Here is a 21,670-nt window from a genome sequence, read left to right on the forward strand (position 1 = left end):
ATTTATGGCTCTTTGAGGGGAGCCGGATCTTGGTGAGCCGTTCCTTTCAAAGAGCCGTTCAAAAAACTGGCTCATTTGACTGATTTTTTAAATATTTATTAAGTTTTAAGAAGCCAGCCTGGTGGTAACTCATTTTATCTTGGAAATAATGGGGTGAGATTTGGAACAAAATAATACAAAATTAGATATCCCACTTATATCTGAGTTTGGACGCCACTTACGTAGCCAATGGAGCAGCTTCAATTGACTGTTATGAACACACAGAGATGTTAAAAAAAAAAAAGAACGGTTCCCAGCTGTGACTCGGTTCCCATCGTTCATGTTAACGAGCCGTTCAATAGAATCGGTTCGTTCGTGAACGTCACAACACTAGCAGCGTGACATTTAATCATGTGGACAGGCTACATGAATAAAAACAACTTGTGCTTTGTTTTAGATATTCAAGAACATTTTATTGATCAGCTGGCCTCTGACGACTAGAAAAACGTCAGTTACAGGTCTCTGATTGATGGTCAAAATGACCTGAGCTCCGGATGGGTCGGACATATTTTACACCGGCTTTTAGACGACCATGATCACATTATATTGAAGGGATCAGTGAGACATTCACAGACCGTCCACTGTCACCACGATGTGAAGGTAACGGTGAGAAGGGAGAGGAGCCAGGTTGTACAGGTCAGCTGTGACTGCTGCTGCTGCTGCTGCTGCTGCTGACACGCTGTACGTAACGTTACGGTCTCAACACGGACACTCCTCCTGAAGTAAGGGGCTGTGTTTTGTTGCAAAGTTGTTGTATTCTGCTGATATTAGAGCAGTCGAGGACGGCACATGTCCTCCCAGCCTTCCTAGACATGTTTACAGAAGAGAAAAGGTCCACTTCTTGGTGCTTGCATTCAAATGCCCGCTTTGCGCACAAGGCCCATGGATGCCTGACTGGGAGCTGTCACCGCAGTAATGGTGGCTGCTCCACTAACGGTTATTTTTGTATGTAATTTGTGTATTACTTCATGAAAACCTGTCAAATCTGTGCATTTTTACTAATCTACCTACAACACATTTGGAAGGCAAATCAAAAAAAATACTTCAAAATTTAAGAGTTTATAAAGTCGTGAAAATACTTTTTAATGGTCTGAATTTTCCCAAAATTGATTTATCACCTTTTGATACTTTTCAAGACCCCGCGGATACCCTGCGCTATTCCGACATGCGAACGTCCCACCATTCTGACAAGGCTTTCAATATAAGGAAATGTGCGTTGCTCAACAGGTGACCCACATGGTTGTGCGTAATTACGCAGCAGAGCGCAGACAGGGACTAGTCTGCCTGTCTAGCCTCTACCCTTTTTTTTTTTTTTTTTACTAAACTTAACCAACTCCTTTCTTCATTGCCTAAGCCCAACCAGTGCAAAATCTTTTGGGGGAAAAATATTCTATTAAAGGAATTGTCGGAAAGGCAGGATGTTTTTAAAAAAGAAAAATAAATACCGTCATTCTGACCATAGTAGGCAAAAGTTGTCGGAATGACAGGACATTTGATAGAAAATTAAGTGTTGCCATTTAGAGATGAGATGAATGAACGGAACGATATTGCGTTGGTCAAGCCAAAAGCAGAAATGACAGACCGTGGAATGCAGGGGGTCCGCCCGCTATTCAGACATCCCGCTATTCCGACATGTCACTATTTAGACATCCCGCTATTACGACATCCCTCTATCTAGACATGCCGGTAGTCCGACACTTTTTGATACCGCTATTCCGACACGTCTTTTTTATTTTTATTTTATTTTTATTTTTTTACAGCTGCGATACCAGGCGCGTCTCTCTCTCTCTTTTCTTTTCAGCATGTCTATCACTAGTTTGATGAGGGAGTAATGTTCTTAATCTCAACAACTCAACTATCAAGTCACAAACAAAACTGACACACATAATAAACAAACAGAACTATGCTGCAGTTTGTTTGTCAAGTTAACCTGTCACCTTCAGCACCACGGACAGCGCGGTGGATGAGCCGCGGAGAAGCTGCAGCTGTGAGCGTCTCTGGGCTTAAGGCAGTGTTTCTCAAACTTTTTTCAGTCAGGGCACCTTTCAAAAGTGCATAAAATCTCACGGCACCCCTGTGTAAAATATAATTCAAAATTACACTGCATAGCCTAAATGTAAATGTCCTGTTTATTTAGACGGGACATTATTACAGTATTTATGCACAGGTGCCTCTGTAGCACACACACACACACACACACACTAATCCGCAATGTGAGAGGAAGAGAGAAAGGTCTACATGCGCGCAGCGGGCAGGCACGCACTCAAATGAATATCCACCGGCGTCTCCGCTCCGTTCTGACTCCGTTACGAACAAACAGAGAATTTCCACCGTGTCACTGCAGAGTGTTTTATACATCAAACGCACCAGAGTGGGAACAGAGAGACACAGATCCACTGGAGAGAGGAGGGGGTGTGACTCACCATCAGTGTGAGACGTGTGCCCGGTACGGGAGCGTGCCTATGTTCCCACAGCCCTATGTTCCCACAGCCCTATGTTCCCTCAGCCCTATGTTCCCTCTGGACTCTCTCTACCTATCTGGACTCTACCTATCTGGCCTGTCTAGCCTCTACCTGGTCTTTTTACTAAACTTAACCAACTCCTTTCTTCATTGCCTAAACCCAACCAATGGTGGGACCAAAGGGCTGAGGGAACATAGGGCCTAATTTTCAGTGACAACAAAAGTTAGAAATGAGGGAACATAGGGCTGAGGGAACATAGGGCTGTGGGAACATAGGCATGACCCCCCTGGTACGACGCATTTTTTTCATAGCGTCCGGTGTCCGGTGGACACGGCCCCCACTGCTCTGAGTACCGTGACCAACGGCCGTGTCCACGGAGCGGTCTCTCTCTCTCTCTCTCTCTCTCTCTCTCTCTGAGCGCTGCTGAAACGAGCCGTCTCACGTCCGAGCCGCTTGCGCTGTTCCAAAAGTTGAACATATTTCAACTCTGAGCGCTCCGAGCGCCGGTTCCAGGGTGCCATTCCGAAGGGCCGCCACTCCGAACGTTTACTTTAATTTGTCGGAATGCCGACCCTTAATTATTTATGGGAAAAGGGTGCCATTACGAACCTGAAAGAAAGGGTGCCATTCCGAACCTGAAAAAATCTTGAATGGTTTACGGCACGGAGTAAACAATCCTAATTGCGGTGGTAGCGTAGTGGTGAGAGCATCTGCTTTTGACACGGTGGATCAGGGTTCGACTCCCGGGGGAGATACATATTAACTGCGATTTTATTGGCCTCTACCTAACCTTTTTACTAAACTTAACCAACTCCTTTCTACATTGCCTAAACCTAACCAAAGCACAGAGCAAGGACATTTATTTTCAGCAGGAGTGCCGCGGCTGCATCAGACCATGGATGTAATGCATCAGACTCGCACCTGGGTGAAACTTTGGAGGCGGAGGGGGAGGGGCCGGTCGGGCGCTGTCCCCGCGGTGCGTCGTGTCAAGCCGAGCAGGAAGTCAAACCACGAGAGAATCCGGTCAATTTTCAAAATAAAACACATTCGGAACGGCGGCCCCTCGGGAAGTTCGAAATGACGGACCTTCGGGAATTTTCGGACTGGCAGACCGTCGGAATGGCGGTCCTTCGGAATGGCGGTCGCCCCCCCCCCCGAGCGCCGCGACAAAAAAAGAAAGCGCAGAGAGCTTTTTTCCGAGCTCCATAGGATCTGAATGGAAAGTAGCAGCCAGAGCGCTAAAAGGGCGTCCGGTGGACACGGCCCCTTTGCATTATGTAAAGAGAATGTATTCTATTAAATGTCAGAAGAGGTATTTTTTTCACGGCACCCTTGACTCAGTCAGACGGCACCCCAGTGTGCCGCGGCACCCACTTTGAGAAAGGCTGGTCTAGGGCCTGGGGCCTCATTTATCAACATACTTTCAAGTGGAAAATTGCTGGTATAACAGGACCTCACATTATTTTGACATTTCAAAATTTTCAATTTTCCTTTGATTTTTAATTATACAGAACAAAACTGCAACTTTCGCTGTCTCCCGCAATTTAATCGTAACAAAAGCACTTAAAACATCGCAACATGCACCGCTATTTTTTCAAAATGTGGCCGCAAAATCAGGCATTTTAGGCCGCAACAATCACAAAAAAAGCCCACGAAATCCTGGAGGGACTGGTTGTCTCACTCTTTATTCTCTCGTCAGCTCCAAACTCAGGTGCACCTCGTTAACTCAGGTGACAGAATAATAACAGTCTCAGTAGCTGCAGATCAGTGTGCGCTGCTGCCGGTGTGTTTTTAAACTTGGAGGGTTTATTTTTTCTTCTCTAATAGACCTATGTATTTGTGTATGAGAAACAGTGTCTCAGATGAAAAAATAAAATAAATAAAATCAGAAGGACACGTCTGACTATAACGTAGCCTAATCAATCAATGTCGGAAAAGCAGAATGTTTGAAAAATAGTAAAGTGCCGCTACTCCGACAATGAAAAAAAAAGTCGGAATAGTGGGACGCTTGAAAAATAATGTTAATGCCGCTATTCTGACAATTAGAAGTCAATGTTGAAATAGCGGCATGTCGGAATAGCAGCATGTAACCGATTGTCCCATAACCACAACCTTAAAGCAGAAGTAAGCGACCCGGTGGTTTTGGCTAATGCTGCGTTCCAGGCAGGCTTTTGAAATCGTAAATTACAGCTTCAAGTCACAACTTACGACTTTGTAGCGTTCCAGGCAACCCACTCGTGTTTCTCCGACCTGTTTTACCGGTGAAAGTCACTATAACGGCCACTCGTAACTTCTGACCCGTGAACTCATACCAGATCGAACTGGTACCACTTCACTGTCGGAAAAATACGAGTTTCCTTGAACGCACCATAACAGTCCTCGTCGCTACGTCACCACATTCACGGCGTCCCTTGGCTGCCATGGATGTATTATATTAACTGGATACCGGACCGGAAAATGGCCGCCGTTCATTTCAATGGAAGTTGCTCGCCTGGCGCATACGCCGAAAAAGTTCCTGACTTCCGGGTTTACTTCCGCGTTATCGGGCCCATAGAGCATGCGCAGTTGAGTCACCCCCCATGATGCTCTGCGGCCTCCCATCATGCCCCGGGGCAATGAGAACGAGCAAATCGCGTTCAGGACAAGCGCTGCGCGCTCACGAGTCCTTGTGGATGAGTTAGACCGGTAATGACAGATCTACACAATCAAATTATGGATTTATAGGGCAAATCAACCGATGGTGTTCTCAAAGTCATGGTTATAGACTATACGTGGTTAATTTGTGTTGTTTTATTTTTTTTAAGTAAGGATAAAACGAGTCATTTTTATTAAGGTTAATCTAAAAAAAATAATAAAAGAAACACATGGGATTCCCCACAATAACACGAGCTGTCATAGGCTATTTATCAACCAAATGCCGGTAGGTATCTGTTTTTGTCTATTAATGATCATGCAGTCCGAATTTTAGGCGTAATTAACTTTGCATTTTATCTGTTTCTTTTACAGCTACGTGATAGTTTGGATATTACCTGAGAATGGGCTAACATATAAGTGTTATTCCTAGCCTGATAGTCATTTTTTCACAAACCATACATACACCATACAACGGAAATGTTTAATTACAAGAATGACAAACCATTATCATTCTTGTAATTAAACATTTCCGTTGTGTGTTAACATAATTTGGTGCAAATTGCAAGGTGTTCCATGACAGTCTGGTGTGTGTGCTGCAGCTCCGGCCAGAGACGAGGCCAAACTGCAGCGTGCTTTCACTCTGCCCAGAGGGTGATCGGCTGCAGCCTCCCATCTCTGCAAGACCTGTACATCTCCAGGACCCGGAGACCAGAGCCAGAATTGCTGATGACCCCTCTCACCCTGGACACAAACTCTTCCAGCCCCTCCCCTCTGGCAAAAGGCTCCGGTCCATCCGGACCAGGACCTCACGCCACAAGAACAGTTTCTTCCTCTCTGCAGTCAGCCTAATGAACAATGGCCCAGCTCCCCCTAAATAACCCCAAACCTATCGGCAGTCACTGCACTACAACATTTTGCACGATTAACTTATTTAATAGTATTTTGTATATATCTTTATTCTATTCTTTTATAAAGCATATGTGTATTTATGCGTTGTTGTTTTTTTTGCATATAGTAGCTACATGCGTTTTGCACTGGGATGTTGTAATTAATTCCTTTTTATTTTTTATTTTATTTTAATTCTTAATTCTATTTTTAACCCTCCCTTTAAACTATTTTTGGTACCTTTATGTTTGCGCCTGACATCAAGACAAGTTCCTTGTGCTGTAAACTGACCTTTACTGCTCTTGGCAATAAAAACAGTTCTGATTCTGATTCTTTATAATGAAACAGTTCAACGCTTTTCAATGTAATTGTGAAAGATGTTTTTACTGAACATGAACAATGTAGGAGCCATGTTTATTTACACATCTAGGTGTGGTGTTGCTGTTGTCAGGTGTTGCTGATGATGAGTGGAGGAGCAAACAGTTTTCGACTGTGCTTATAGCGTTTTTGTCTGTTTATTTTTTTTATGTGAACAAGTGAGTGTGGCTTCATTAAGAAATTAAATTACGATCATTATTTCAAGCGCAAAATAAGTTTTGTTTATTGCCCAAAGCAAACAATCAGCAAGGTCATAAACTATTTACAGAATAACAAAGGAAGGTACAAACTATTTACAACAAACAAAACATAACGAAATGAAAACAGGGTGAACAGTGTGATCAAAAAAAAAAAGAAAAGAAAAAGACAACCAAAAAGCAACAAGTTAAAACAAACAAAAAAGGCCACCCTCACTTTCCCTGGTCTATTCGTTAAATATATTTATTTAAAAAAAACAATAAAACCCACTATCAAGTTAGGAAAAGTGCTTGCTGGAAAAACAAAAACAAAAAAGGAAACGAACAACAACAACAACAAAAAAAACCCTAACCCCTAAATGTTCTAGACCTGATAGTGGGTTTTAAGGGCTTCAAAAATGTTATTTAAAAAAATGTCATTTCCCGAAGTGGAAAAATGAACTCCGTCGCGCATAAATAGACCAGGGCTGTTGAATTTGATTTGAGGGTGGCTCACAGAAAACCCACCCAACCCATTAACAAAAGCCCTGACCACACTGTTCACCCATCCCCTGGCCTTATTGACCCTGGCCGGCCTCTCCGCAATCTCCGACCACACCAAGGTCATTGGAGGAAAGTTCTGGTGGGGGTGCACCAGGTCCCGCTTCATGTCCGCCACCAGTTGGACACCCTTCTTCTTCCCCAGGTCGTTGGAGCCACAGACAATGAGGGGCAGGTCGGGGGCCGCCCTGCCCCTCAGGCACTCCTGGAAAAAGGGGCGCAGGCTGTGCCACCTCAGGCCACCCCACCCAAACCAGTGAACACAGGCGTCCAGGCCGAGGTTGGAGCCCACTGTCTCCCTGGCCCTTCCCTCTCCTCTCCGCACGTAGCTGGACCCAATTATCCACACGTTTTTTTCTGTCGAAAAAGGATCGATTTCTTGTGTTAGACCCATGAGCATTTATAAAGAAATTGACATAATAAAAAAAAGTGTAATGCTTTAATCACAGATGCTCTCTTACTGGATTGTTGGGGCTCCATCATGTAACGTTAGCTAACAGCCAGTTATTCCTTAAAACACTGAAAGATCAAGATTACATCAAATGTATTTTATTTTTCCCTTTGATGACCATATTAAGAAATAATTGAGTCCTCGTGATGGTTGAAAGCATAACTTTTTAATGAATTCTTTTTTTCTTTTTTCTTTTTTTTTTTTGGGGGGGGGGGTTATGCCATTTAATTTCTCTCCCATCATAACTGTTACAATTCAATTCAATACAATTCAATAATTAACCCTTTACAAAAACCAAACAAAAACAAAAAACAACAAAAACAGTTGCAGCAACAAACAATTCTCATTGAACAATCATCCAGACTCTCACTCATTCAGGCTCGCTCTGGCAGCTCTTGCAGGCGATGATGCAAACTTTATGCTTCTTGCAAACAGGCCGTTTGCATTTGTAGCAGACAGTGACCACCTTGGCCCTTTTGGTGCCCGTGCACAGGCGCCCCTCCAGGTTTGTCGCCTCCACCACTAGCTGCAGGATCTCCTCAGTGAGGAACAGCGAGAAACAGCTGGGGATGTCGGTTATGCGGCTGGCGGCAAACCTTGTTAACCCCGACTTGAGGAGCTTTTTCTTGACGTATGGCAGCGTCATACTGCTGTCGGGGTACCAGGTGAGGATTTCCCGCGGAGCCCCGGGGCGCCGCGCCGCTCTCTTCCCCTCCCAGCGGGGCCCAGATGAGTCATCCCCCGGCTCATCCTCCGACTCCCTGCCGCTGGAGCTGCTCTCCTCTTCGGGCTGGAGTGGAGATGCCCAGTCCTCATCCTCTGACGGGGAGTCAGAGTCGCTGCTCGGCGAGTCATCAGATTTGTCCGAAGAGGAAGAGGAGGACGACGACGAGGAGGACGACGAGGGCAGCTGACGAGCGGCTGTGTCCGAGCCGCGATAAGGCTGCGACTGGCCGGGGACAGCAGCCGCAGCTTCACGCTGACGCTCCATCTTCTCCTGCTCTAATAGTTGCTCCAGAGCCTGCCTCGGACCCATGGTTCTCTTGTAGTTTGCCATTTTCGACATCTTTCAATTTTTATCAAATCTGTAATGGCGATTCTCCCTCTGTTTGTTTATTTAACTGCCCGTAGGTGAGCTTTATTGTGCCGCATTTTCCGCTCTGATCTGCCGTAGGTGATAAACAGAGCTCTGATCACGGAGCGAAATTATTTAAATCTAACACTACGAAAAAAGTAAAAATGCTAAAAAACTGATATTTTCCATAGACACTGTCTGACCTCAGACAGTTGTAATCATGAAAAAAAAATCCATCTCTCATCACTGAATCTCTCATTTTTGGGCTGTTTCTTGTATAGAAATGAGTGCGCACTACAGAAACTGGCTTCTAAAGGGTTAATTAATTAATTTTATTGTTTGAAATTAACAGTAATTGTAGGAGAGAAGTTAAATAACATAATAAAAAAAAATGATCTCAAAATATAAAACCATTAAAAAGTTGTGGCTCACTAACACGAGGACGCAAAACGTCCTTTAACAGGGTGAAAGGGATTTTTTACTTAAATCTAACACTACAAAAAAAGTACAAATGCAAAAAAACTGATATTTTCCATAAACATTGTCTGACCTCAGACAGTTGTAATCACGAAAAAAAAATCCACCTCTAATCACTGAATATTTCATTTTGGGCTGTTTTTCTGTTAGAAATGAGTGTACATCACAGAAACCGGCCTGTAAAGGGTTAATTAATTAATTTTATTATTTGAAATTAACAGTAATTGTAGGAGAGAAGTTAAATAACATAACAAAAAAAAAAAGATCTGAAAATATAAAACCATTAAAAAATTATGGCTCATTAACACGAGGACGCAAAACGTCCTCCAACAGGGTGGGTTGGGGTATTTGTTTAACACATTCAAAAAAAAAAAAAAAAATTTTATTTTATTTTTTTTAATTTCAACATCACAGAAAAATACATCCCCGCTCCAAACCATTTTGCCATAGCATGATTGTAGCTAAAATGCTGCTCAATAATGGAACGGAAAAGGACGCAAAACGTCCTAAGAGGGCAGAAGGGTTCATATATTTTATCCATTGCATAGTTTCTGCTGATACAGATGTTTCATAATGATATCGAAAATCGATCGATTTAAAGATGAAAAGCATATAGCCTACCTCTCGAAAAATCCCGCGCGCGCTGTACAGTACAGTGCAGTGTGCAGTGACAGTTTGCAGTTTTGGACGGTGTGGGGGAGGGGCGGTTGATTGACAGTCGAATCGGATTTAAAAAGATGCACAAATCTGACACATTCCTTTTTCCCCGATCTCTGGACCGTTGTGGACGTGTGATCGACCCGAACGACAAAATGCCGTCCTGTGCTGCCATCAACTGCATCAATCGATCAGATTGCAAAGGACAACAGTTGTTTAGGTATGATATATTCAAACAAACATTTTTTTCAGTCCGTAAAATTAAATATCTGTCCATAATACATATCCGTGGTAGCCATCAGACGAACGCTAGCTGGCACTTACGGGCATGTAACGTTATTATATAGATCCACGGGTGTTCTACAATAGGCCTATCTGGAGTCAGTAATTTTGATTCATTCATACATTTGATTGATGGAGTGGTGGACCAGCGTGAAGTGGTGGTTTAACCGTGAATGGGGGTTCGTTCCCCGGGCGTGCGACCTTCCTGGGGGGAGCTTGCATGCTCTCCCCTGTCTGCGTGTGAGTCTGCCCCGCTGTGTTACATGCGTGGTTATATAGTTCATGTTTTTGTTTTCAAGTTTTTTTAAAAAGGAATTAAAAGTGATATTCTCACATTTGAAAAAATAAAAGGATTACAAACTAATTAAATTGTATCTGCATCTAGGTTTCTTTAATAAGATATTAACTTTTATAGATAGGCATTGTGTGTGATTCCCATGGATTAACGTAATAACCTGGTAACCTGGCTAAGTGGACCCAGCCTGGCCCACAGAGCCGCAGCGGGGCAGAAATGTATGTAACGTTTTTGTTTTAGGCAGAAGACAGAGAATTCTGTCTCTCTTGGGATGGTGGTTGCAGCTAACTGCTTGCAGACTGCGGTTTCCTGAACAGGAGAGTTTCTTGTATCTGATTCCTTTGATGATCCAATCTAATAAATAGTTGACCGGAACGTCGTTGTTTGTCCTCTCTTGGAATAAAGGAACACGCATGTCAGCTTTCCTGATTTTTCAACCTGACAAGTCCCTCCTGGAACTATAACGAGGTGCCTGGCCCCTGGGGAAGCCTTCTGGACAAAAATCCTGGAGCAGAGGACAGTTTAGTGATACTGTACACAATGGGCCCTATTTTGCTGGCGCAACTCAGGGTGGCGCAGCGAAGCGAGCCCTGACGCAGCTGGCGAAGTGGTATTATCGTCCAGTGCAACAACGTGCGCAGCGGATTCGGTAAATTGGCAGACTGCTGTGCGCTGAGATGGGAGTGGTCGCGCAGCAGGGGGAGGTGTCGACAGATCCACCGTGGCGCAGTGACAATTTGTTGCCGATAGACCGCGCGGAGAGTGCGCCGAAAGCTCGCCAGCTCCAACCTGGTCTACTCTCAGTGCAAGGCGAAGCGCAGCCAGCGCAGTGGCAATTTGACTGCCCAGCGCGCAGTACAGACACGTCACCAAGACCTCACAGGCAGATTTCCACACTTCAAGGCACATTTAAATGCAATTAACAATAATAATAATAATAATAATAATAATAATCATCATCATCATCATCATCACAATAACCCCTATTTATTGTATCTGAATCAGCACATACACCTATATCTATATAGATTGTCCCGTCACACTGATGACAGATCAAAGGCTTGCGTAATGGAAACTCAGCCTGACTGAATTAACACAGATGAAACCAGGGAGGGACTGAGACAGCCCTGGATGTCCCAAGAGCAGGTGTTGACACTACACACTGTGCCGTTGCAGATTATCAGCTATTTATTTATTTATTTACTTATTGATTTATTAGGGGCCAGCGCCGCATCGTCACGCGACCATAACAAATACAACTGAAATGCCTCTGTTAAGCACAGCTGTTTGTTTATGCTGTGATCTGTGCACACGTGTTTAAATATAGGTCAGATAGATAGATAGATAGATAGACCTGGATAACATCATAACCTCCTCCCGGTTACACCCCGCCTTTCCGAAGCCCCGCCTTTCCGACAATAGACTTCCATTCATCGTAATAGCGGGGTTTTCTATTTTTTCTAAAGACCCCGCTACTCCGAAAAGGCCAGTGGGGGAAACCCCCCCACTCCGAACGGACAGACGGACCTAATCAGAAAGGAACCAGAGGCTGTGCAGTGCGCAGTGCGCAGTGATCCTTTTTTCCTTTTTGGGGTCAAACGGATCATGTGCATAATTAACTGCAAAACAAGCAAATACTTCATACTGTATTAATGACTTATAATGTTCATTATGCTTCTAGCCTGTCTAGCCTCTACCTGGTCTTTTTACTAAACTTAACCAACTCCTTTCTTCATTGCCTAAATCCAACCAAAGCATCTCCCTCAGTCAGCTGTCAGCACGAGCGGTGGCTGCAGCAGCCTCGCGCCCCTGTGAGCTCAAGCCGGCTTCAGCCGCGCTCGAGCGGAGGAGGGGGAGAGAAAAAGAAAAAAAGTGTATTTCTATTACTGTGTGGGAGATCTCCAACAACGGAGTCTGGGAGAAAGCAAGTGGGACAGATCTGCCCAGTCTCTGAGCAGCGCACGTTTCACAGACAAGCCACAAAGCAGAATGTAAACAACGTCACACGGTTCAGCACCTTGGACAGCTGCGGGGGGGAGGAGGGGGTGTCGGAGTAGCGGTGTTTCGAAGTGGGGGTATTTCGGAACAGCGGGGTGTCGAAGTGGAGGTGTGTCGGAATGGAGAGCTGTCCCCCCTCCTCCCTCCCAGACTACTTTTGCATCATCAGCCCGTGAGGTCTGTTCGCGCGACCGGACACTGCCAGCTTGGACCGGACCAGAACATCAGTTTCCTCCCGTCTCACTTGCTCTGACAGATTGAGAGCTGTTGCCCAGTAAAAAAAAACAAAAAACAAAACACACACACCCCTTTTCCATTAATAAAGACACTCATATTTAGTAACCTATATTTAAACACGTGTGCACAGATCACAACATAAACAAACAGCTGTGCGTAACGGAAGCATCGCGGAGCGTCTCTCTTTTTCTTTTTTCTTTAGAATTTACCTGAGATGGAGATGTGAATATCTGCTCACTATGATGCCAGGCTGATTGTGGTTTGCTGTGAGAGATGATAGTTTATTTGTTATGGTCGCGTGACGATGCGGCTCAATAAATCAATAAGTAAATACATAAATATAGCAGATAATCGTGTAGTGTCAACACAGCAGTAATCCATCCTCATCTTTCATCTGTGCAGCCTTTGATCTGTCATCAGTGTGACGGGACAATCGATATAGATGTGCTGAATGTCTAGGGGAGCATACGTCAGTCCGACTGCCCACAAGTCCGACGGCTCATTTCTCCGACTACCCATTCTACAGTGTTGAGGTTAGGTTTAGGGTAAGGCTAAGGGTTAGGGCTACTTAAAGTGAAATTCCGGCGTAAGTGTAAACCATGGTCAAACACACCGTAACACCGAGTTAGACCCCCCCTCGAGAGATCAATTTGCCCGACCGCTACATTCACGAGATCCACCAACTTCAGCAAATACCGCAATATCGCCACACACGGCGCTGTCCGGATCCACTGTCTGACCGCAACCAAAACGCCACCATTTGCCCAAAATAATGCTCAGAACTGCACCAAATGTCATCAATAGTACACACAGAGTCCCAGCACGTAGTACGAGTTGTCAAACATCTGCTACCTTTGCCTGTTTTCTTTAGCAAGGAGATGCAACTCAACTCACCTACTTCTCCTCCGGGAGCCGCTCGTTGGTGAGGAAGCCCTGACGAGTCGATCACCGAGTGCACCGGAGTTCCGCAGCTCTTAAAAATGCTCATTTGCGCCTATATCGTGGCCAGCACTCGATAATAATAGTTATAAAGTGATATGCAAGATAAAAAAAAAAAAAACTCTGATTGTATTTCCATGAGGTAATTGTTGATTGAGCTGCGGAACTCCGGTGCACTCGGTGATCGACTCGTCAGGGCTTCCTCACCAACGAGCGGCTCCCGGAGGAGAAGTAGGTGAGTTGAGTTGCATCTCCTTGCTAAAGAAAACAGGCAAAGCTAGCAGATGTTTGACAACTCGTACTACGTGCTGGGACCCTGTGTGTACTATTGATGACATTTGGTGCAGTTCTGAGCATTATTTTGGGCAAATGGTGGCGTTTTGGTTGCGGTCAGACAGTGGATCCGGACAGCGCCGTGTGTGGCGATATTGCGGTATTTGCTGAAGTTGGTGGATCTCGTGAATGTAGCGGTCGGGCAAATTGATCTCTCGAGGGGGGGTCTAACTCGGTGTTACGGTGTGTTTGACCATGGTTTACACTTACGCCGGAATTTCACTTTAAGTCGGAGAAGTGGGAGGTCGGACTGATGACGCAAAAATAAAGAAATGTATGGTCGGAGTCGGAGAAATGGGTGGTCGGAGAAATGGGTAGTCGGACAGACGTCATGCGCCCGAATGTCTATGCTGTAATCTGTAGGTGCTGATTCACATCTTCTCTTCCACGGTGAAATCAAACGTCCGCCTTGCGCGCGCGGCGGATTTAAAGGCGAGGAGAGGAGCTCATTTGATTGGTGAAGATCTGACTCGGCTGTGTCAAACCCACTCCACGCCTTCTCTCCTCCCTCTATGCCATTTGCGCCGGTGGGAGGGAAGTAGGCGGGATGCGCTCCGCTGCGTCTCGAAGGAAAATTGCAAACTGCTCCTGACCACTCCCCGTTGGCGAAGCGCAGGCCTTATCCACTGCACCTGCGCCAGTCTACCAAAGTAGAGCCCAATGACTCAACTAAATTCACACACTTCAGGCACTATTCTACAGATGTAAGCCACAATAATTATGGTACATGTTCCACCAAATACTAACAAAGTGATACACCATGTCCAATCTCCCTCTATTCAGGATCCTGACTATCTCTGGTGTGATGTGTAAACAATGTTGTGTGCCAATCAAATAAAGTGAAAGTATCTCTACCAAAAGAAAAAAGTCACAAGCATGTTTGTTTGTTTTTCCAAACAATTTAATAATATGATTATGAGTTTAAGTGATCATTTAGCATACTGACACTGATCAAACACACACTGACGACGGTGAGGAGGATGAGGAGGAGGACGTCCAGGTTCCTCCGTCCCCGGTGGAAGACGGGGAGCAGCTGCACCGTCAGGCCACACGACACACACACCGACCATGGAGGAGATGTCTCGGTTTACATTTTACCAGCGCGGCATTAATTAAGCCGTAAAATAGAATTTAATTAATTAATTAACGTTGACGTTGTGAACGGAGCAACAGGTGTAGAACATCAGCCGCGATGAGACACTGTTGACACACACACACACACACATACAGCATAAATGACTTATCAAGCTAAAATTACTGAAAAATATGAGTTTTACAGGGAAAGTAATGTAAAACAGTCCGGTTTCACGTCAGTAAATGCAGTCACTACGAGGCGATCTCATCAATTAAAACGTTACGTTTAAGAATACGAGTTGATGAGAGACTAATAACAGACATTAAATATCATAAAGTTAAATTAACTCGATGTGACCAAACAAAAACTCACCTTTGAGCCGTGTTTTCCACTTTTCTGAGTGATTTTAGCGCCGGACAGAGTCTCATTAGTTCAGGCATCCTCGGTCCCGAGACACACACGACCGCGCACTGCTGGTGCACGGACACAGCCGTGACGTCACGGCCAGAAATGAGACTTTTCTGTGGCTTTTCTGGCCGTTAGAAAACATTTTGACGGATAAAAAGTCCATGACTTAAAAATATAGAATACAAAGATTAGTAATTAACGGAGGTTACAGCTGGAAGTGTCCTGTGAACAGTTTTACAGGCTTCTCTTTTACTATTGCGGTCTATGGGAAAAATCCTTCCTGGGCCGCATGGGATTTTTTGTTGCAGTACCACGGGTGGCCACTGGGAAAAATCGGCGTGCCTGCTGAGAGGATTACAGGGGGGCTGTTGGCTGCACACACAGCCCTGCATGCCGTTCTCTCTCCTCATTGGATAAAAACTGTAGGATACAATAAATGTTTTCTCCTGGGCTCAGAGCAGAGCAGAGTGACTGACAGACCCGTGTTTCAGACCAAACACTCTATAGAAGTGATTGCTGTCGGAAGATATAACTATTTAAGACTTATATTAACACAAATATATCACTTACTTCTGCTTTAATGTCGAGCATATTTGCGTCGTGCCAGATCCACGAATTGTGCCGCCAGCAGAAATTTGCGTGTATTCACATCTTTGCAATGACTTTGTATGTAATCTCATGGCGCATACAATTCTATGTACGGTGTGAACACACTGTTACACTGAGTAGAAGACCTTTGAGTAGTACCGGTACTAACATTTAACTGAGTGTGACTGACATGTGCATGGATTCATGTTCTTGAAGGTGGAGGGTGGTAGATGAGACGCTGTCAGGACGGGGGGCAACCGCCATTCCCACGGGGTCCGACCGCTATTCAGACATCCCGCTATTCAGACATCCCACTTCCCAGAATGGACTGCACTCGTTTCCAGTGACAAATACAGCAGCAGGTACGGTAACATAGCGTTCTGTGACTGCTATAATTAAGGGCTGTGAATGGCTAAAATAGTCATGACCATCAATGCATTCTGTTCTGACCTTCACACCACATCCAGTTTTGAGGACTTCTGTTGGCTTCATCAGACATTTGCCACAGCCTTCCCATCCAACAGTGGTTCTGGGGGGGCCTGATTGGTGAGTTTTCCTCATAATAGCACTACAGCTGGTACATCAAAATTGGGAAATAGATAGATAGATAGATAGATAGATAGATAGATAGATAGATAGATAGATAGATAGATAGATATGATAGATGTGTACAGTGTGTTAGTTTTGTTCCAGATATATCAGGCATTTTATTTCTAGAAGTGTGTATAGATCATGGATTTATTTATAAATATAGAGCAATACTCACATTTCAGGATGGTCTCAAAGGCGCCCATCAAGCTTTTTTCAAGGGATGGTGGTAGCTGAAAATCTAAACTGTATTTAATTTCAGCTACCACCGTCTCGCCAACCTCCTTCCCCAGCAGCAACAATGGGAAGTATCCCATCCCAGAGAAACGGTCTAGCTGAAAAGAGAACATACAAGCATTAGTCGATTGCATTCTGGCCCAACAAACAGAACAGAAACAGAAAAGAAAGAAAAGAGGGGGGTTAGATAGATGAAATTCATTGTTTACCTGGCGGATGGTCTTCAACGGAACATCTTCCTTCCCAAGTCTGACTTTTCACTTTTTTCACCTGTGAGACCTGAAGAAAAAGGGCAAAACATTATTATAGCTTCTATTTATAGGTCAACAATATTTCTTAATATTTAAGGGAAAACAACTAACCTCAACTACCTCCCCACTCACAGTGAGGAGGCCTTCAGCCTCGGTGATGGCCTCCAGGTCGACCATCTTTTAAGTCTTTGTCCCCTCTCCACAACATTTGGCGGAATTCTTAGGGTGGTAAAGGAGAAGAAACAGGTCTCTCTGTTTAAAATGATTCTGTACGGGGGGGTTGTCTCCCCTCAGCCCATACCCCCGCATGATGTAGGATTCGCCTTTAATTTTTAAAGGCAAATCACAGCTGTTTGGTTGTCTGCTATTACAGCATTTTTATTCATTTAGCTGTTTTCAGGTTTTGCTCCTCCATTCTCATCATATATCCAGTTAATTACACGTGGCTGCTCCTTTATTTTAGAAAGGGTTGTCCGGGCGTGTGGAAATGACATCTTGTAGTTTCATTCTGAAATAAATACACAATTAAAAAGTTACAACTACATTACGTAAAAAAACATTTAAATACAGACCTCAGAGGCCCACAGTTACACAGGTGTGTATCTAGATAGCGTCTACCGCTCCATTTATTGATCTCTCACCGGCTTAGTTGTAAACAAGTGCACATGGCCAGGCGGAGGGTTAGAGAAAAAAACCAACCAGACTTAGTTGCTCTCTAAACGGGTGTATTAGGACTATTTTCTGATGGTACTTCTGGAGTCAAAGGAAAAATGTTCCCATACAGGGGATTTAAATGTCTGGGCAGTTTACACAGAATCTTTGACGCCTCTGAGTAGATGCATTTGATCATTTGTGACTTTCCTGCTCCAGCTCCACCATTGATGTAAATGAACAGCGGCTCTGGATTTAGGCGACAAACCTGCGTAATGCACCAATCAACAATGAGATGACAATGAGCATGTCAGAACTTACCTCCACCACCTCCGTTTGGACAGTCAGCAGGTCTGTGCCTTCTTCACATGAGGCCACGGGCCGAGGTGGGGCCGGTGGGTAGAGGGGGGCCTCGCCCTCGGTCACCTCCACCTGTGGACCCTGAAGAACACTGTGGACTTGCTTTCACCTGATCGGGCGGAGCCATAGACTGTAAAAAGAATGGACGTAGCGTCCGTGACGTCCCCCATTGGTTGTGGGGAGTCGTTTTTGTGACTCCAACATGGCGGCCTGAACAGCGCCATGTTGGATTGGCCGGCCGAGAACCCGCCCACTGGCCTCGAAGCAGCTGTCCACAGAGCTGCTCGGACCTGTCACTCAACGTTTCCGCGCCCTGATTGGCCAGAGTTTTAACCTTATAACAGTAAAACGGTAGAGTTAAAAACAAATTCACCCCCCTCAGAGTCTGTGTGGGGGTAGAAACTATCGATTGAGACCAGAAAACGTTCTGACACCAGGCTTTTAACATGTTTATTGAGGATGTAAAGTGGGTGATTTTAACATGGGGGTCTATGGGGAATGCTGCTTTCTGACACCAGCCCCCAGAGGAAGAAGATGGGATTGCAGTTTGTTGAACGTGGAAGTGAGCCTCACTTCTCAGACCCACAACTGCCCCCTTGGGCGGAGCCTGTCCTCTCAGGCCATACCCTTTGATTATGTACGAGCTGCTGGCGTTGAGGTTTTGACCTATCCCTTCAAATAGAGTTTTTTTATTTTGGTGATCCCTGGGTCTGGTTTGGGGTCATACTCCCAGCTGATCACCTTGTGGTGCTGCTATGATTTTTAATTACTGTTACAGTAATAGTATCCGCCATATGCAGACCCACTTGAAAAAGACCCAATCGACCAGATGTAATTTAAGTTATATAAATAAATAACAAATATAATAATTCATAATAAATATTAATATATAATTATATATATTAGATAAATAAATAATAAATATTAGCCTAATTTAAAGTATTTTTATTAATCTATTTATTTATCTATCATATACGCCTATTACTGTAATTATCCTCTATCTTACTGTAAATATTAGTGGCCTGTCTATTATTGGGCTCATTCTTCTTGACAAATAAACCATTTTTTAAATTTAATTTCTCTTATTTAGAAGGACAGACTGACAAAGAGAGAGAGAGACAGACAGATGTAAAATGTTTGCTTTTCTTTTTCTTTCAGAATGGCCCTGAGGGAGATCACAATGAAAAAATATGGTCCATATGAGAAATTGAGATGAAGGTCCTCTCAATTGAAGATGACCACAAGGTGACAGCGTGGGAGTTTGACCCAAAACCGGCCCCGGGGGTCATTAAAAAAACAGAGTGGCCATCACTCTGTGGCCAAACAGACCCTTTTTGAGGGGATTGGGGAGAAGCTGTACCCCAACGGCAGCTTTGTAATAAAGGGCTATGTCCTCAGGGCAGGGCTGGACTGGGACAAAAATTCAGCCCGGGCATTTTCTGTCCAGACCGGCCCACAAGGCTACTGATCAGCGGACACAGCGTAGAAGTCCACAAATCTTGCGGCGTCTTCTCTAACGTATACTACAAAGGACAGTCATATTCCTTGATAGCAGTTAACAAATAAAGCACGTAGCTATGAACTCAAGGACTAAAATTGATCAATCAATAAATCTTTATTCATTAGTGTCAAATCACAACAGAAATTATGTCATGACTAGAGGTGGGCGCTACCTCAATTGGGTGAAGGGGGGGGGGGGCAAAGAGAGACGGGGAGATAAGGACAAACAGGGACAATAATAACAAAATATCCTGACAAATAATCTAAATAGAAACATATTACAGACAGTAGCAGCATTAGAGCTGGAACTCATTTGTATTAAAGGTGACTCAGTCATTATGAAACCATAGAGAATTGAAAAAAAAAGTCTAAGAATTACAGGTCTGAATATGCATTCTCATATGTGTATGTGCACAAGTATGTATTGCCCTACTTCCTCGTCCGCAGCCAGCCAGCTCCACTCCTCACCAAATTTGTGACCTGCAAGAAACAGCAAACAGAACTTGTACTCAGTATCTGTGTACTGACAAGTATATGTAGCCAAGTAGCCTTTTTGTGCAAACTGCAAAACCTTTTAACCTGCAAAAGCATGTCACATGCTCAAAACCAAGTATTCGTATCAATGAAAGTGTGTGTATCATAAACAAAAAGTCCTGTCACCATCATTTATGAACAAGATAGTCAAATGGCTTTGTCGTGTTTTCATTAGGACACTTTAGTGTTTTCCAATGCAAAAAAGTCAGATCTTTGTGACCTGAACATGCTCAAGACAGCACAGCCATTAGAGAAGTACAGTAAAAGTAACACATTTACACACAAATTATACCTATTACTCAGTAAACTATAAATGAATTGAAAGATTACAATAAACGTAATGGTAAATATTGTTAAACTATTATTTCCTATAGGTTTACTTGTATTTTGTGCTAAAATTCAAGTTATCTCAGCTTCCACGTGAATGTTTGCTGTTGCTACGGCAACAAGAGACTGCTGACGTTAGCAGCTGTTAGCTAGTTTAGCTAAATCATCTGAACAATAATAATTCATAATATCACAATTCGGCATATTTAAACAAAACCAACCACAACTACCAACAGTCACAGCCCTTCCACTCTGGGCTAATATGTTATCACATGTTAATTTATCAAAGTTAGAAAAATAAGGGCTTTAATCCCTGAGGAGCTACGTTAGCTGCAGCTGCAGCTGCATTCACCAGCAGCCTATGCAGTTATCACATTCAATGTAAAAACGTTTTTTACTTTGTTTTGGACATGTCTCAGAAGTGTAGCCAGCCCCAGGCTAATGTTACTTACCATGTCTGCCTCCACTCGCTCATCATCGTCGGGTCCTCCTCGCTCGTCTCCCGGCGCAGCAGCACCTGTGGCTGCTGGGGGATGTGGGGGTGGGGGGGTGGCGGTGGTGATCCCCAGCACTAAAGATCCGTCAGTTTAGCAGCCTCCATCCCCAGAGACTCCGGCCTTTTAATCGCTGTTTCTCAGCGCCACCCGGGCGTTTCTCAAGTTAGGGAACAGTTTCGAAGACGTTCACTACTATAACTGGCTCAGCAGCAGCAGCCCGTCCACCGGCCCATTGAGGTCCCGCCCCACCCTGGTTCATGTAGTGATTGACAGCACTGTCAGGGCTCTCTGAGCCTGTCAGCCCATGATTGATTGACAATGACAAACAATAGACCAATAATATGTGTCGATGCTGGCACACACGGCTAGCCCTCTGTAGCCTGACCCAATTGGAAGGAATTTAGAAAGAAAGAAAGAAAAAAAAAAAACAGCGGACCGGCCCACATTGGGTCAACGGCCCACCGGGCATTGCCCGGTATGCCCGATGGCCAGTCCAGCCCTGCCTCAGGGGGCACACACCACCCTACCTGATAAATATAACGAGGCAGACGGAGATCTTTAGGGGCCGAAGAGTGGAGGTGAGCGAGGACCTGGTGAGAGAGGGAGAGGCACCGGCTCCACCTCGGCCCGTGGCCTCGTGCGTGGAGGGCACAGGCCTCGTCACGGTGCAGGCCGAGGTGGTGGAGGTAAGTTTTGCCAATGCACATTGGAGCTGCAACAATTAATCGATTAATCGAAAAATAATCGATTATTAAAGGGATAGTTCACCCTAGAA

The 21,670-nt window shown here is 44.5% G+C and overlaps 1 long non-coding RNA gene across 1 annotated transcript; it reads right to left on the reverse strand.

Moving 5' to 3' along the window:
* Window positions 1–19,633: 19,633 nt before the first annotated feature.
* LOC146975316 (uncharacterized) lies at window positions 19,634–21,048 on the reverse strand. Its single transcript, XR_015037339.1, has 2 exons — window positions 20,851–21,048; window positions 19,634–20,017 (listed from the first exon to the last, which is right to left on the reverse strand). It is a non-coding gene; the product is annotated as an uncharacterized LOC146975316 (long non-coding RNA).
* Between the last annotated feature and the right edge of the window lie 622 nt (window positions 21,049–21,670).

Source organism: Trachurus japonicus, chromosome 13, assembly GCF_045865225.1.
Source record: "Trachurus japonicus isolate A0001 chromosome 13, Traja_1.0".
Classification (NCBI taxonomy): Eukaryota; Metazoa; Chordata; class Actinopteri; order Carangiformes; family Carangidae; genus Trachurus; species Trachurus japonicus.